Genomic DNA, 14,524 nt, shown 5'->3' on the forward strand with positions numbered 1-14,524 from the left:
CACACTGGGCCCTGGGCACACCTTCTCCTCCTTCAGCTGAGCTTGCCCACTCGCCTTCCCTAGAGAAGACCAGACTGATAACTCCTGGCCTCTCTCCTTGCCTCGCCCCAGACCAGATCTTGTGGGCTGCGGCGCAACTGGAGTCCCTGGCACCTCAGGGTTAATCTGGCAGCACGCCTGTCCTTCCCACCACCATGCCACGAGGTGGACAGCTTGAACTGCGACCTTGGAGGGCTCTGGGGCCGCAGGGCCCGGGTTCAAACCCTGGGTCCACTACTTGCTAGCGCTCTGATCTCATGCAAGTGAAAAAACACCTCTGCAGGCATCGAATGAGACTATTATGGCCTCTCCCCTTTAAAGTCCTAGGATTCAATGAATCAATACATGTAGACGGAGGAGGGGGGTTGGGTAAAATTAACACGTTTAAAACGCTGAACTCGGTACCTGAAGCATAGCAGGTGCCCCAATGTTGCCTGGTATTCTGGTTCTAGGGTCTGGCTCATTTGGCCTCTGTTTCAGCCTCGCCGGCTGTTTTCTTCTCCAGCGCCTCCACCCACCCACCCAGCAACTAAGAGAATGAGGGAGGTTGTAATCCTTCAATATCGCGGTTTGAGGGTAAAAGCGAGCAATTAGCATCTGGGATCACCCGAGCGCCCCGTTACGCGGCGCTTGGTCCTGGGGTCTGGGGGAAAGGCAGGGGCGGCAGGCTGAGCCGGCTCTCCCTCAAGGGACGCTCTCCCTCCAGAGGGGGCTCTCCCCCCTCAACCCCGGGGCTAGGCTGCTCGCGGGAGGCTCGGGTCGCTGACCACAGCCGGTGGCCCCGCCTTGCTCGCTAGCTTGCTCGCTCCCCAGCGCCGGCCAGGAGCCAGATGAAGTCATTTAGCGGACAGTTAAACACCAGCGCGCCTCGGGATGCAGGTCCTAATTAAGTAAACACTCGGCTGGAGGGCTGTTGAGCTCGCTCATTTCCGCCTTCTACCTGGCACTCAGCATTCCGGGAGCCGGCGAGAGGCGGGAGGAGAAAAAAATCGACAAGTCAGCTCTTCTTTCTGCAACTTGGACCGCACTGCTCTTTTCGCTGTTCATTCATTCATTCATTCATTCACTCACTCAGAATGAATGAGTGAATAAAATGATTGGTGTATGCTCCACGCCAAGCACTGGGATATCTTCAGTGAATAAAACAAACATGCCTGCACACTTGGCCCTTCCACCCCAGAGTGTAGGAGCTCTCGAAGAAACAAAGTGGTGAATGGACAATATGTTAGAGGATAGCGTGTGCTGTGCAGAAGAACAAGGACAGAATGGGAAGTGGAGATGTACACGCCAGAAAATCAGATTGGAAACTCTCAATATAATGATGGAGAAAATGATCCCATTAGGGTCTGGAAGACAGAGCCCAGCTGGAGAAGTTCAAGTCCTAATGAAGGGACTGCAGAATTTGAACAGGGGTTCTGAGGCCTGAGAGGCCACTAGCAGCAGTAAGATGTTATTACTTTAAGGAATGAAGGCAAAGGGGGAAATGGTGTTACTGGAACATGGATTGAGGACAGGGAGATGACTGGAAGGTGAAAGACCACCCTCCTCAAATGCAGTTGTGGTCCAAGAAGGACAAAGTCAACTGTCCTTCTTGGAACATACTCCAGTACTGTTTGAGAAACATATTCTCACATTTTGCTCTTGGCTTCCCAAAGGCCAAGCCAACCCAGAAACTCCAAGACAAGAAAGATGGGGAGTGTACAGTGCTCATATGGAGTGCTGATGGTACAGTACAGGGTAGGGTGAAGGACTGTGAACAAACAAAAAAGTCCAGAGGCTGTAACTGCAAAGGGGACTTGTGAACAAAGACCTGGAGGAAGTGAAGGAATAAACTGAGGACCTCTAAAGAAACAGTATTCCAGACAGAGAAGACAGGGCAAAGGCCCCCAGGCAGTAGGTCACTCAACAGAAAGGAGAAAAAAAAAAAAAAAAGCAAAATCTGCAGTGCCTGGAGGAGAGTGCGCAAGAAGGAAGTGAGTCAGAGTCAGAGACTGGGGAGGAAACCTTGTAGAACCTCAGAAGCCTCATGGCCTCATTGTAAGGAGCCTCCTTCCTGCAAGAAGGTGGGAGGGAAGGGAAGCTTGGAGGTTCTAAGCAAAGAAGGGTGTTGTGAAGTGACAACAGAGGTGAGAGCAGAAGTAGGGTGGTCAGTTGGGATACATGGCCCAACCTTTTCATTTTTGCATTGCTGAAGGGGTAAAAAGTGATTAGATTATAAAGAAAAACGGGGCTGGGCAGCAGTGCACAGAGTTAAGTGCACATAGTGCAAAGTGCAGGGACCAGTGCAAGGATCCCAGTTCAAGCCCTTGGTTCCCCCACCTGCGATGGTTGGGGGGGGTCACTTCACAAGTCTTCGGTGACTCTCTCTCTCCCCTCGCTGTCTTCCCCTCCTCTCTCAATGTCTCTGTTCTTTCTGACAACAACAGCAACAACAAGGGGAAAAAAATGGCGTCCGGGAGCAGTGGATTCCTAGTGCAGGCACTGAGCCCCTGGGATAACCCTGGAGCCAAAAAAAAGAAAAGAAAAAGAAGAAAAAAACATTACAAATAAAATTATAAGTGTTGGTGACCATGTAAAGAAATTGGAATGCTTACCAGTTACCTTGCCAGGCACAAAGCCGAAATCTTTGGTCGGGCGGGCGGTAGGTAGCACAGCAGGTTAAGTGCACATGGCGCAAGGCGCAAGAACCTGCATAAGGATCCCAGTTTGAGGACCGGCTCTCCCCCTGCAGCGGGGTCGCTTCACAGGCGGTGAAGCAGGTCTGCAGCTGTCTTTCTCTCCCCCTCTCTGTCTTCCCCTCCTCTCTCCATTTCTCTTTGTCCTATCCAACAGCAACAACATCAATGACAACAATAATAAAACAACAAGGGCAATAAAAGGGGGGGAAATAGTCTCCAGAAGCAGTGGTGCAGGCACCAAGCCCCAGCAATAACCCTGGAGGCAAAAAAAAAAAAAAAAAAAAAAAAAAGCCCAAATCTGAGTCCTGATGTGAGCTTGTAAACTTCATGTTGCTTTCTGCAAATCTACCAGAATTCCAGGTCTTAAGAAAACTGACAAATTTGCTATGCATCAGACCTGCCTTGTGATTATGGTGACTGGAGAACAGTTGGAATTCCTACATGAAAACCAATTTCTAATGGGACCTTATCTAAAGAGCTTGTGAGGGTTTTCTGGCAAAGCCAGAGCCTGTTCTTATGACCTCTTCTCAGTCCCTACATCCCTACTACTTACTCTAAAAACCCCCACTCATTGTCTAAGATGCTAAAGTGTTTTTCTCTTCCGTTTTTTTTTTTTGACACAAACCTGCCATGTTCTCCTGTTTTTCTAGCAACCTGATTCAAGACTTTCTTTATAAACTCAAAAAAAATTTATTCCCGGGGGTCGGGCGGTGGTGCAGTGGGTTAAGTGAATGTGGCGCAAAGCGCAAGGACCAGCGTAAGGATTCCGGTTGGAGCCCCCGGCTCCCCACCTGCAGGGGAGTCGCTTCACAGGCGGTGAAGCAGGTCTGCGGGTTTCTGTCTTTCTCGCCCCCTCTCTGTCTTCCCCTCCTCTCTCCATTTCTCTCTGTCCTATCCAACAACGAACAACGTCACCAATGGCAATAATAATAACCACAACGAGGCTACAACAACAAGGGCAACAAAAGGGGGAAAAATGGCCTCCAGGAGCGGTGGATTCATGGTGCAGGCACCGAGCACAGCAATAACCCTGGAGGAAAAAATATATATATATGTATGTATTCCCTTTTGTTGCCCTTGTTTTATTGTTGTAGTTATTATTGTTGTTGGATAGGACAGAGAGAAATGGAGACAGGAGGGAAAGACAGAGAGGGGAGACAAAGACACCTGCAGACCTGCTTCATAACTTGGGAAGTGACCCCCCTGCAGGTGGGGAGGGGGGGGGGGTTCAAACCGGGATCCTTATACTTTGCACCACCTGCGCTTAACCCACTGCATTACTGCCCGACTCCCTATAAACATTTTTTTAACTTATTAATCAGAGAGAGGAGGACAGAGAGGGAACCAGAATATCACTCTGCCCACAAGCAATGCCAGAGACTGAACTCAGAATCCCATACCTTCAAATTCATCCCTTGACTAAGGTGAGGGTAGGAGGAAAGTAGGAAGATAGGTCATGAGAGAGGGTGCATGTCCCAGATTTGAACCCTGGCATCATATGGGAGGTACCATGACACTGGAAGAAGCTTCATTGCTATAGTGTCTCTCCTCTCTGAATCTTTGTCTCTCTCTGAATGCAAAAGTAATGGGGGTCCGGGGGTTGGGTAGTGACACACCTGATTGAGTGTACATATTACCACATGTAAGAACATGGGTTTGGGGAGTCGGGTGGTAGCACACGTGGTACAAAGCGCAAGGACTGGTTAGGATCCCAGTTCAAGCCCCCAGCTTCCCACCTGCAGGGGAGTCCCTTCACAGGCGGTGAAGGAGGTCTGCAGGTGTCTCTCTGTCTCTCTTCCTCTCTATCTTCCCCTTCTTTCATTTTCTCTCTATCTCTATCCAATAACAAATAAATAAATAATAATTAAAAATTAAAAAATAAAAATAAAATAAAAAACCTAACATGCTTTAAAAAAAAGAACATGGGTTTGAGCCCCCACTCGCTACCTGCAGGGGGGAATACTTCATGAGTGGTGAAGCAGGTCTGCAGAAGTCTCTACCTCTCTGTCTCTCCCCTCTGTCAAAAAATAAGGATGGTAAGCAATGCTCTGGTAAAAAATAAATAAATAATAAAATAAGCTAAATAGACCTAAGTTCTTATTAAATTTTATGTATTATCTCTTTTATTGAACACATCCTATGTGAGAATCGAGGATTTTGGTCTTTTTTAAAAAAATATTTATTTATTTACTTATTCCCTTTTGTTGTCCTTGTTTTATTGTTGTGCTTATTTTTTTTAACAATTTATTTATTTATTCCCTTTTGTTGCCCTAGTTGTTTTATTGTTGTAGTTATTATCTTTGTCATCATTGTTGGATAGGACAGAGAGAAATGGAGAGAGGAGAGGAAGACAGAGAGGGGGACAGAAAGACATCTACAGACCTGCTTCACTACCTGTGAAGCAACTTCCCTGCAGGGGGGGAGCCGGGGGTTCGAACCGGGATCCTTCTGCCGGTCCTTGTGCTTTGTACCATGTACGCTTAACCCGCTGTGCCACCGCCCAACTCCCTATTGTACTTATTACTGTTGTTGTTGGATAGGACAGAAAGAAATGGAGAAAGGAGGGGAAGACAGAGAGGGAGAGAGAAAGATAAGACACCTGCAGACTTACTTCACCGCTTGTGAACTGGCTCCCCTGCAGGTGGGGAGCTGGGGGCTCGAACCAGGATCCTTATGCTTGTCCTTGAGTTTTGCGCCACATGTGCTTAACCTGCTGAGCTACCGCCCAACTCCCTTTGGTCTTCTTTAATCACAGCTGTTCCACCAGTGTACAGAATAGCCTGGTATAAAATAGAAACTTACATGTTTACTGAATGAGTGAAATAAATGAATCAACAAAGAGTAGTTCAGCACCTGGCTAGATGCACAGTCAGGAAAATCAATGTAGGTTCCCTGACCCACTTCACAGAGCTCCTATCAGATGCAATGAGCTAGTAAGGAGAACATATTTTGCAAAGTGTCCATATAATTAATCCTTAATACAATAAACTATTACCATTTCCTGAACACTTACTGAATACAGAAAACACTTATAGCTAAGTATTTTCATGTGTGATCTCCTTCCTCCCAACTCTACAGTGTAGTTCATACTATTTTCATCTCACAGATGAGGAAATCAAGACTAAATCCCTTACCTAACCTACACAGTAAGAGTAGAGAGAAAGCCACAATGTAACCCATTTCTCATTCCAAAACTTAATGCCTGATTCAGCTGCCCAACTGATTCATAAATACTTTTTGGAAGTAAGAATTTGAGGAATAGACCTTTGGTTTTTCAGGAATAATTCACAATATCTAGCCTTTTCTCCTAAGGAGCTCTCGGAATAAACAATTGCCTCTGGCCCAAGGTTAAAAAAATCCTGGGTTCTCCAAGAAACATTTAGAGAGAGACTTTTTCAGCAAGGTGTTAGTGGTTCAGTGGCAGAAACTTTCTATTTTGGGTAGCAAAACTCCCAGAGCTCAACTGCTACAGAACATGCTCAAGAGGATGTTCCAAAATCAAGTGGGAGTTTTCCATTCTTTTCTAGAAAGTGGCCTTTGCTCTGGGTGAGATCCTACTTCCTGTTGCTCCCCTCCCTTGCCCGGTGCTACTACTTTGTGTTTGTGTCTCTACACTGTCTGGAATTCTTTTTTCTGTCTGGAGATGTCACTGGCCTGGTCTTCCCAGCTATCACATCTGAATATACCTGAAGGTGCTGAGTGAGGCACCTGATCTCCAGTGAGAAACCTGATCCTCCTACCTTGCCTCTCCCTGAATCTCTGGTGGAGCAGTGCTGCCTTCAGCACTGGTGAGTTTTTGCAAAGGCCTGAGCTGTCAATTTCCAGAGACCAGAGGCCAAGCATTTATATATGTGTATATACTGAGGGCAAGGAATTGATTAATCAATAAGCACTCATGAAGTCCTGGATCCTGTGGCTGAGTAAGATGTAGAAACTTGGAGAACTATGGAAACAAAAAAACTCCTTAAAGAAAATAAAGATAAAATTGTAACCTCTACTGCCTGTGTTTTCCCAGGCTCCTCCTGGGTTCAGTCAGAGGGAGGCACTAGTAGGAGACCAGAGGGGGCACAAAGAGAAAAAAGCAGCGTACCGGCTACTGGCAGTGACTGTATACTACTCCAGCTTCTCCTGTGAATCCAGGTTCTGTCCAGACTGTCAGCTCCTGTGATACCACCTTTCTCTGTTCCCCATCGCCCTCTCCCCGCTGCTGTGTGGGTGATTTCTACCTCTAGGTGGCTTCTATTTGGCTTCTCAGTCTATCACCTCTGCATTACATTCCCTCTGCTTTTAATACTCAGTGCCTTTCATTTTTGTGATTAGACCCAGACTAACAGAACAGTTAAAACTTCCACAGTGTGGGGACTTGGTGGTGGCACACCCATCAGATAGCACAAGGAGCTGGGTTCAAACTCCTGGAGGGGGAAACTTCAAGAGTGGTGAAGTAGTGTTGCAGGTGTCTCTCTTTCCCTCTCTACCTCTCCCTTCTCTCTCAATTTCAGTTTTACTCTATCCAGTAAATAAGTAAAACAAAATATACAAATATTAAACAAGGGCGTTGTATATAAAAATATAAAGCAGCACTCTGGTCTTTATCTCTCTTTCATTAAAAATAAAATAAAATATTTAAAAAAGAAAGAGAAGGGAGATAGATAGCATAATGGTTATGCAAAGAGACTCTCATGCCTGAGGCTCTGAAGTCCCAGGTTCAATCCCCCACACCACCATAAACCAGAGCTGAGAGGTGACCTGGGGAAAAAAAAAAAAAAGAAAAAGATGTGAGTCCAGCAGTAGTGCAGCAGCTTAAGCGCAGGTGGCACAAAGCGCAAGGACCAGCATAGGGATCCCGGTTTGAGCCCCTGGCTCCCCACCTGCAGGGGAGTCGCTTCACAAGCACAGAAGCAAGTCTGCAGGTGTCTATCTTTCTCTCCCCCTCTCTGTCTTCCCCTCCTCTCTCCATTTCTCTCTGTCCTATCCAACAATGACAACATCAATAACAACAATAATAAAACAACAAGGGCAACAAAGGGGAATAAATAAATAAATGTTAAAAGAAAGAGGGAAAGAAAGGAAGAAAGAAAGAAAACCAAATCGGCACATAGGATGGCTGGGATTGAACTTAAGACCTCATGCTTGAGAACCCAACACTTTGCTATGCCACTTCCCAGACCCACACTATGGAAGTCTGTTTGTTTGTTTGTTTATTTATTTATTTATTTTTCTTTCCTCCAGGGTTATTGCTGGGCTCGGTGCCTGCACCATGAATCCACCGCTCCTGGAGGCCATTTTTTCCCCTTTTTGTTGCCTTAGTTGTTGCAGCCTTGTTGCGGTTATTATTGCTATTGTTGACGTTGCTTTGTTGTTGGATAGGACAGAGAGAAATGGAGAGAGGAGGGGAAGACAGAGAGAGAGGGGAGAGAAAGATAGACACCTGCAGACCTGCTTCACCGCCCGTGAAGCGACTCCCCTGCAGGTGGGGAGCCAGGGGCTCGAACCGTGATCCTTACTCCGGTCCCTGCGCTTTGCGCCACGTGCGCTTAATCCACTGCGCCACCGCCCGATTCCCGGCTGTTTATTTTTTAAACATATTTTTATTTAATTTAATGAGAGAGGTACAGAGAAAGACCAAAGCACTGCTCAGCTCTGGCTTATTGTGGTGCCAGGGATTGAACCTGGGGCCATTAGTACCTTAGGTATAAAAGGCTTTTCACATAACCACTGTCTCATCAGCCCCAGATAAAAATCTTTTTTTTTTTAAAGAATCACTTTATTTTATTTTATTTATTTATTAGATAAAGACAGAGAGAAATTGAGGGGGGGAGATAGAGAAGGATTGAGACAGAGAGACACCTGCAGCCCTGCTTCACCACTTGTGAAGCTTTTCCTCTACAGGTAGGGACCTGGGGCTTGAACCTGGGTCCTTGAGCACTGATGTGTGCACTCAGCCAGGTGCACCACCACCTGGCCCCCCTAGATAAACTTCTTTTTAAAATTATTTTTATTTCCTTTTGTTGCCCTTGTTGTTTTATTGTTGTAGTTATTATTGTTGTTATTGATGTCATCGTTATTGGGTAGGACAGAGAGAAATGGAAAGAGGCGGGGAAGACAGAGAGGGAGAGAAAGATAAGACACCTGCAGACCTGCTTCACTGCCTGTGAAGTGACTCCCCTGCAGGTGGGGAGCCGGAGGCTCGAACGGGGATCCTTACACCAGTCCTTGCACTTGGCACAATGTGCGCTTAAACCGCTGTGCTACCGCCCGACTCCCTAGGTAAACTTCATAACAATATAAGCAACACAGAATCGGCTTTCTCCATGTGGAAAAAGAAAGGATTATTTAAAAGGATAGATTTTTCTGTCTCCAAAATAAGCCAAGAAGTAAAAAAGCACATGGATAGGTCCAGAGTGGAGCTCAGCAGTGGAGCACCTGCCATTAAGACTCTGGATTCACACTCCAGCACCATCTGACAGCAATAAGGACAAAACAAACAGAAACTGCAGGGATGGTAGAGTGGTTTCTTGGCCTTTTTTCCACAAAGTAAATAAACAAACACATTTTAGAGGTACACTGGTGATAGAATACATGTGTGATGCCCTGGCACCACTTTAAAAAAAAGTATGCATATCACTGGGGCTCGGTGCCTGCACTACGAATCACTGCTCCGGGAGGCTATTTTTCCCCTTTTGTCCTTGTTTATCGTTGCTGTTGTTGTTATTTTTGTTATTGCTGTCATTGTTGGATAGAACAGAGAGAAATCGAGAAGATGGGAAGACAGAGGGGGAAAGATAGACACCTGCAGACCTGCTTCACTGTGAAGCTACCCCTCTGCAGTTGGGGAGCCGGGGGCTTGAACCGGGATCCTTGAGCCAGTCCTTGCACTTGGTGCCATGTGTGCTTAACACGCTGAGCTACTGCCCAGCCCCCTGCATGAATATTTTTAAGAAATCAATTTGCTAGTTTTAAATTTCCACAGAAACAGCTTTCTAAAATTGAGAATGTGCTTTCCTTCATTCACAATAATTCTCCCAATATAATATATCTTTCACCCATTCCAAATAAGATTATTATTTGTATAAAGCCAAAGAAACTTTCAAACTACAGTTAAGGTCTCAGAAAGTCTCCTTATCTGGAGAACTCTCAGAAGGCTAGAAATAGGCCTACCCTGTGACCCAGCAATTTCTCTCCTGGGGATATATCTTAAATAAATAAACATGCCTGTCCAAAGAGATCTGTGCATACCTATGTTCATAACAGTATGCTTTGTAATAGCTGAAACTTGAAAGGAACCTAGATATCCAACGATTAACGAGTAGATAAGAAAGTTGTGACATATATATTATTCAACCACTAAAAATGATGAAGTCACTTTCTTCATCTTACTTGGATAGAGCTTGAAGGAATCATGTTAAGTGAGATAAGCCAGAATCTATCTGTGTCTCTCTAATTAATAAATAAATATTATAAAAACACAACAATTATGGGACTGTATAGTGGAGTGCTCTGTTCTAAGTGCACTATATAAACTAATTGCTTTAACTTCACCATATAAGGAATGATTACACTCCTCATTATTGAGGCTCAGGGTTTGGTCTATCATATTAGGATGCCAGTTCCAGAGGCATATTAAAGTCTTTCCCAGGAATTTTTTCTCCACCAAGGTTATTGCTGTGACTCAGTATCTGCATGACCAATCCACTGCTCCCAGTGACCATTATTTATTTATTTATTTGTTTTCTTCCTATTTTATTTGATAGGACAGAGATATTGAGAGGGGGAGAGTGAGATAGAAAAGGAGAGAGAAAGACACAGATTTACTTTATCGATTATGAAATGTCCCCCCTGCAGGTAAAGTGTGGGGGTTCGAACCTGGTCCTTGTGCATGGTAATGTGTGCACTCAATTGGGTGTGCCACCACCTGCCCCCTAATTAAAAAAAATAGGGGGCCAGGCAGTAGCACAGTGGGTTAAGCGCACCCGGTACAAAGTGCAAGGACCAGCATAAGGATCCCAGTTCAAGCTCCCAGCTCCCCACCTGCAGGGGAGTCTCTTCACAGGTAGTGAAGCAGGTCTGCAGGTGTCTATCTTTCTCTCCCCCTCTCTGTCTTCCCCTCCTCTCTTGACTTCTCTCTGTCCTATCCAATAACAATGGTAGCAATAACAACAATAACAACAACAATGATAAACAAGGTCAACAAAAGGGAAAAAGTAACCTCCAGGAGTAATGGACTCATAGTGCAGGCACTAAGCCCCAACAATAACCCTGGAGGCAAAAAATAAAATAAAGGTGATGGATACCACCCTACTGAGTCAATTCATCAGCCCATGGGCCCAGGAATCTGGATGCAGAAAACCAGCAGCCCTCCATAAACGGGTATTGAAGGAACTCTGGCCACATTTTGGTGATGAAGATACCAAGATCCAGATCAAGAATGTGACCTGCCCGTGGGCATGCAGCAACTCAGCAAACACATCATCAAGAGCAGTGATTGCTGCTGCCTCCTGCAAGGCCACATGGCTGGTTCTGGATGATGTTTGGATTTGCTTTTCCTGGGAGCCATCTGAAGCCACTTCTTACTAGAAATGTTTTGGAGAACTCAAGATATAAACAGACAGTGTGTGCAAAATTTCTCTGTGGTTTATCAGTGTTTGGAAAAAGGAACAGGGGAGGCTGTTTAATTCATTTAGTCTCTTATTTCCAGACTTTCTTTTTCTTTTTTTTTGAACAATTTAAGAAGTGTATTAACCCTTACCACATTCTACCTTCCCTACTCTAAGACTGTAGTTGGGTCAAAAATCTAAAAGTTCAAGAGAGAACTTGAGAAGGCAAGGGGAGACAGAGAGGGAGAGAGACAGAGAGAGAGACACCTGCAGTCCTGCTTCACCACTTATGAAGTATTCCCCCTGCAGGTGGGTACCAGGGGCTTGAACCTAAGACCTTGCACATTGTAATGTGAGTGCTTAACCAGGTGTGCCACAGCCTGACCCTGGTGGACATATTTTATCTTTTATTTATATATGTTGAGAGAAAGGATATTTCTGATGTTTCTACACAAACTTTTGGAGGAAAAATAACAGCATAGCTAACTTAGCCAATAGTGTCAATTTAGACATATATTTAAAAAAAATCTAACAGGGCCTCGAGGTTACCTGAAAATTTGAGAAAATATGATCACAACCCCAAACTTCCATAATAATACATATCCTGTAAGTTCCTTGTTATGTTTCTACCCCAATAGGGTTGATTAACACACAGCAGTAGCTTGATATATACTTATTGAATGAAATCATTGTATTTTTTTTTCCCTGTGTATAGGCAATATTTCACTGGCCTTCATAACAGACAAAACAGCTTTCAGACTCCTCATTTTGCAGAAGATGAAACTGAGTACAGAGAGAGAGAGAGACTGGGCAGCTTAACAAGCCACACAGCTCATGAGAAGTTCTCTCTAAGGAAATTTTCCCTGGTAACGACACGATAAAAGGTGCTGAGAAGGAAAACAGGTAAAAAATATAGACATGAATACAAATATACTACTAAAAGGGGTCATGCGGTGGCACACCTGGTGAAGTGCACACATCACAGTGCACAAGGACCCAGGTTCAAGCCTCTGGTCCCCACTTGCAGGGGCAAAGCTTCATGAGTGGTGAAGCAGGGACTGCAGTGCAGGTTCTCTTCTCTTTCCCTCTATCTTCCTCTCCCCTCTCAATCTCTCTCTCTCCAATAATAAATAAATAAAATATTTTTAAGGTAAATAAACTAGAGGTCAGATGGTGGCATACCTGATTAAGTGCTCTCATTACAGTGTTGCACACAGTGATGCGGGTTCAAACCCCTGGTCCCCACCTGCAGGGGGAAAGCTTTATGATTGATGAAGCAGGGCTTCAGGTGTTTCTCTATCTCTCTCCCTATCTCCCCCATCCTCTCAATTTCTCTATGTATCTATCTAATAATAACAAATAAAATAAATAAACCACTAAAGTACTGATCAACTAACTTGATAAGGAAAGAAATGTCTAGCATTTATCACTGGAGGAGGAGATTGTTGGCTCAGATTTCTGTGAATACACAATCCCTCTACTTCTAGACTACCAGCTTTACTTAGTTACTGAGTCCTTACTTGCCTGCTATATTGGTGGTAGTAGCCACTTCTTATTCTGTATCATCAAGTACAAAGTGTCTTGTGCCTCTTCCTCAGTTTAATCCTATAATTCATCTCCTGGGCTACTGTAATATCCTGTATTTACTTTTCTTTCTTCAGTTTTCTTCCTTTTTTTTCTATCCTTCTTTCCTCTTTTTCTTTTCTTAGTCACCAGTGCTTCACTACTGCAAACTGACTTTTTCAAAGAGAAAGAGACAGAGAAGAAAGAACACCACAGTATAGAAGCTTCCTTCAATGTGCTGGCAGCCAAAGTTGAACACGGGTCATGCACATAGCAAAGTATCACACTATCCAAGTAAATTATTTTGTCAACCTCTTTCTTATTTTTATGATTTTGGATAGAGACAAAAAGAAACTGAGAGTGACAAGATGGAGAGAGAGCGAGAGAGAAAGAGAAGGAGAGATGGAGAGAGGGAGAGAGAGGGGGAGAGAGAGAGACTGCAACACTGTTTCACTGCTTGTGAAGTTCTTCTCCACAGGTGGGGGACTGGGGGCTTAAACCTAGGTCTTTGCATATTGTAATGTGTGAACTCAACATGGTGTGCCACCACCTGGCCCCTCCTCTTTCTTCCTCTCTCTCTCTTTTAAGATTTATTCACTAATGATATCTAGAGAGAGGGAGAGAGAGAGAAAAAAAACAACATTACTGTGCTACATGTGATGCTGGGGACTTCTTCTAGCATTTGCCCTTCTTCCGTAGCCAGTCAACAGCGTCAGGTTGAAAGCTGTCAGGAGCTGCTTGTTGCTGGCTTTGAAAGTGACTGGGATCCATGTGGATTCAGTCGGCTAGGAAGGATCGTCAGTTTCCCCAATGAATGGGTACTCACGGGATGCACCATGAGAAGGTCGATCCAATGCATCCCTGGGGACTAAAAAATGGAACCTCATGCTAGGTACTGTCCCACCTACCAGGCTGCTGTATTTTTTTAAAGTCTTACTTACTTTATGATTTATTTTCAGAATTTCAAATAATCCTTTATTGAAGCATCTTCCTTTGTAATTCTTAACTAGCTAGGCATTCCACAGCACCACTGTTGATGTTATCTATGGTGTCATGAGGATGGCGGCCATCAACACTGCAACCCACAGATTGAGCAGTCCCTAGGATTTCTTTGATGGTTCCAGAGAGTTCTCTAGCTAAAGATCGGTGCCTCATTTGTCGGGCAATGTTGACAATTTCATCAAAAGTGATGTTTCCACTGTGCTTAATATTTTTCTGCTTCTTTCTGTCTCTTGGTTAACTTGAGGGATTTAATGATGAGGGCTGAGGCAAAAGGCACCACCTCAATCTGGGCCAGTCTGTTCTGGATTGTGAGTTTTACTGTAATCCTCAGACCCTTCCAATCACCAGTAGCCTTGGCAATGTCATCACCAACTTTTTTTGGAGACAGACTGAGCGGCCCGATCTTGGGGGCCAGGGCCGAAGTGGCCCCGCTGGTGCATCTCAGGTACACAACTTTGATCTTGTTGGGGTCGAACTTTGGTGGCATGGTGGAGGCGTCTGGTGTCAGATGAACCCGGATTCGGGATGACCCAAGAGAGTTGCACCTTGGCCTCCTCCAAGCTGAAAACCGAAAGACTGATTTATTTATTTTATAACTGACTTCTTCTAGATTGTCTAGTCCAGGACCTGTGATCAAAACCAGAAAGA

General features: G+C 44.8%; 1 pseudogene; it reads right to left on the bottom strand.

The window, feature by feature from the left end:
* Positions 1-13,867: 13,867 nt before the first annotated feature.
* LOC103108730 (large ribosomal subunit protein uL11-like) lies at positions 13,868-14,524 on the bottom strand (annotated as a pseudogene).

This window comes from Erinaceus europaeus, chromosome 2, assembly GCF_950295315.1.
Source record: "Erinaceus europaeus chromosome 2, mEriEur2.1, whole genome shotgun sequence".
Taxonomy (NCBI): domain Eukaryota; kingdom Metazoa; phylum Chordata; class Mammalia; order Eulipotyphla; family Erinaceidae; genus Erinaceus; species Erinaceus europaeus.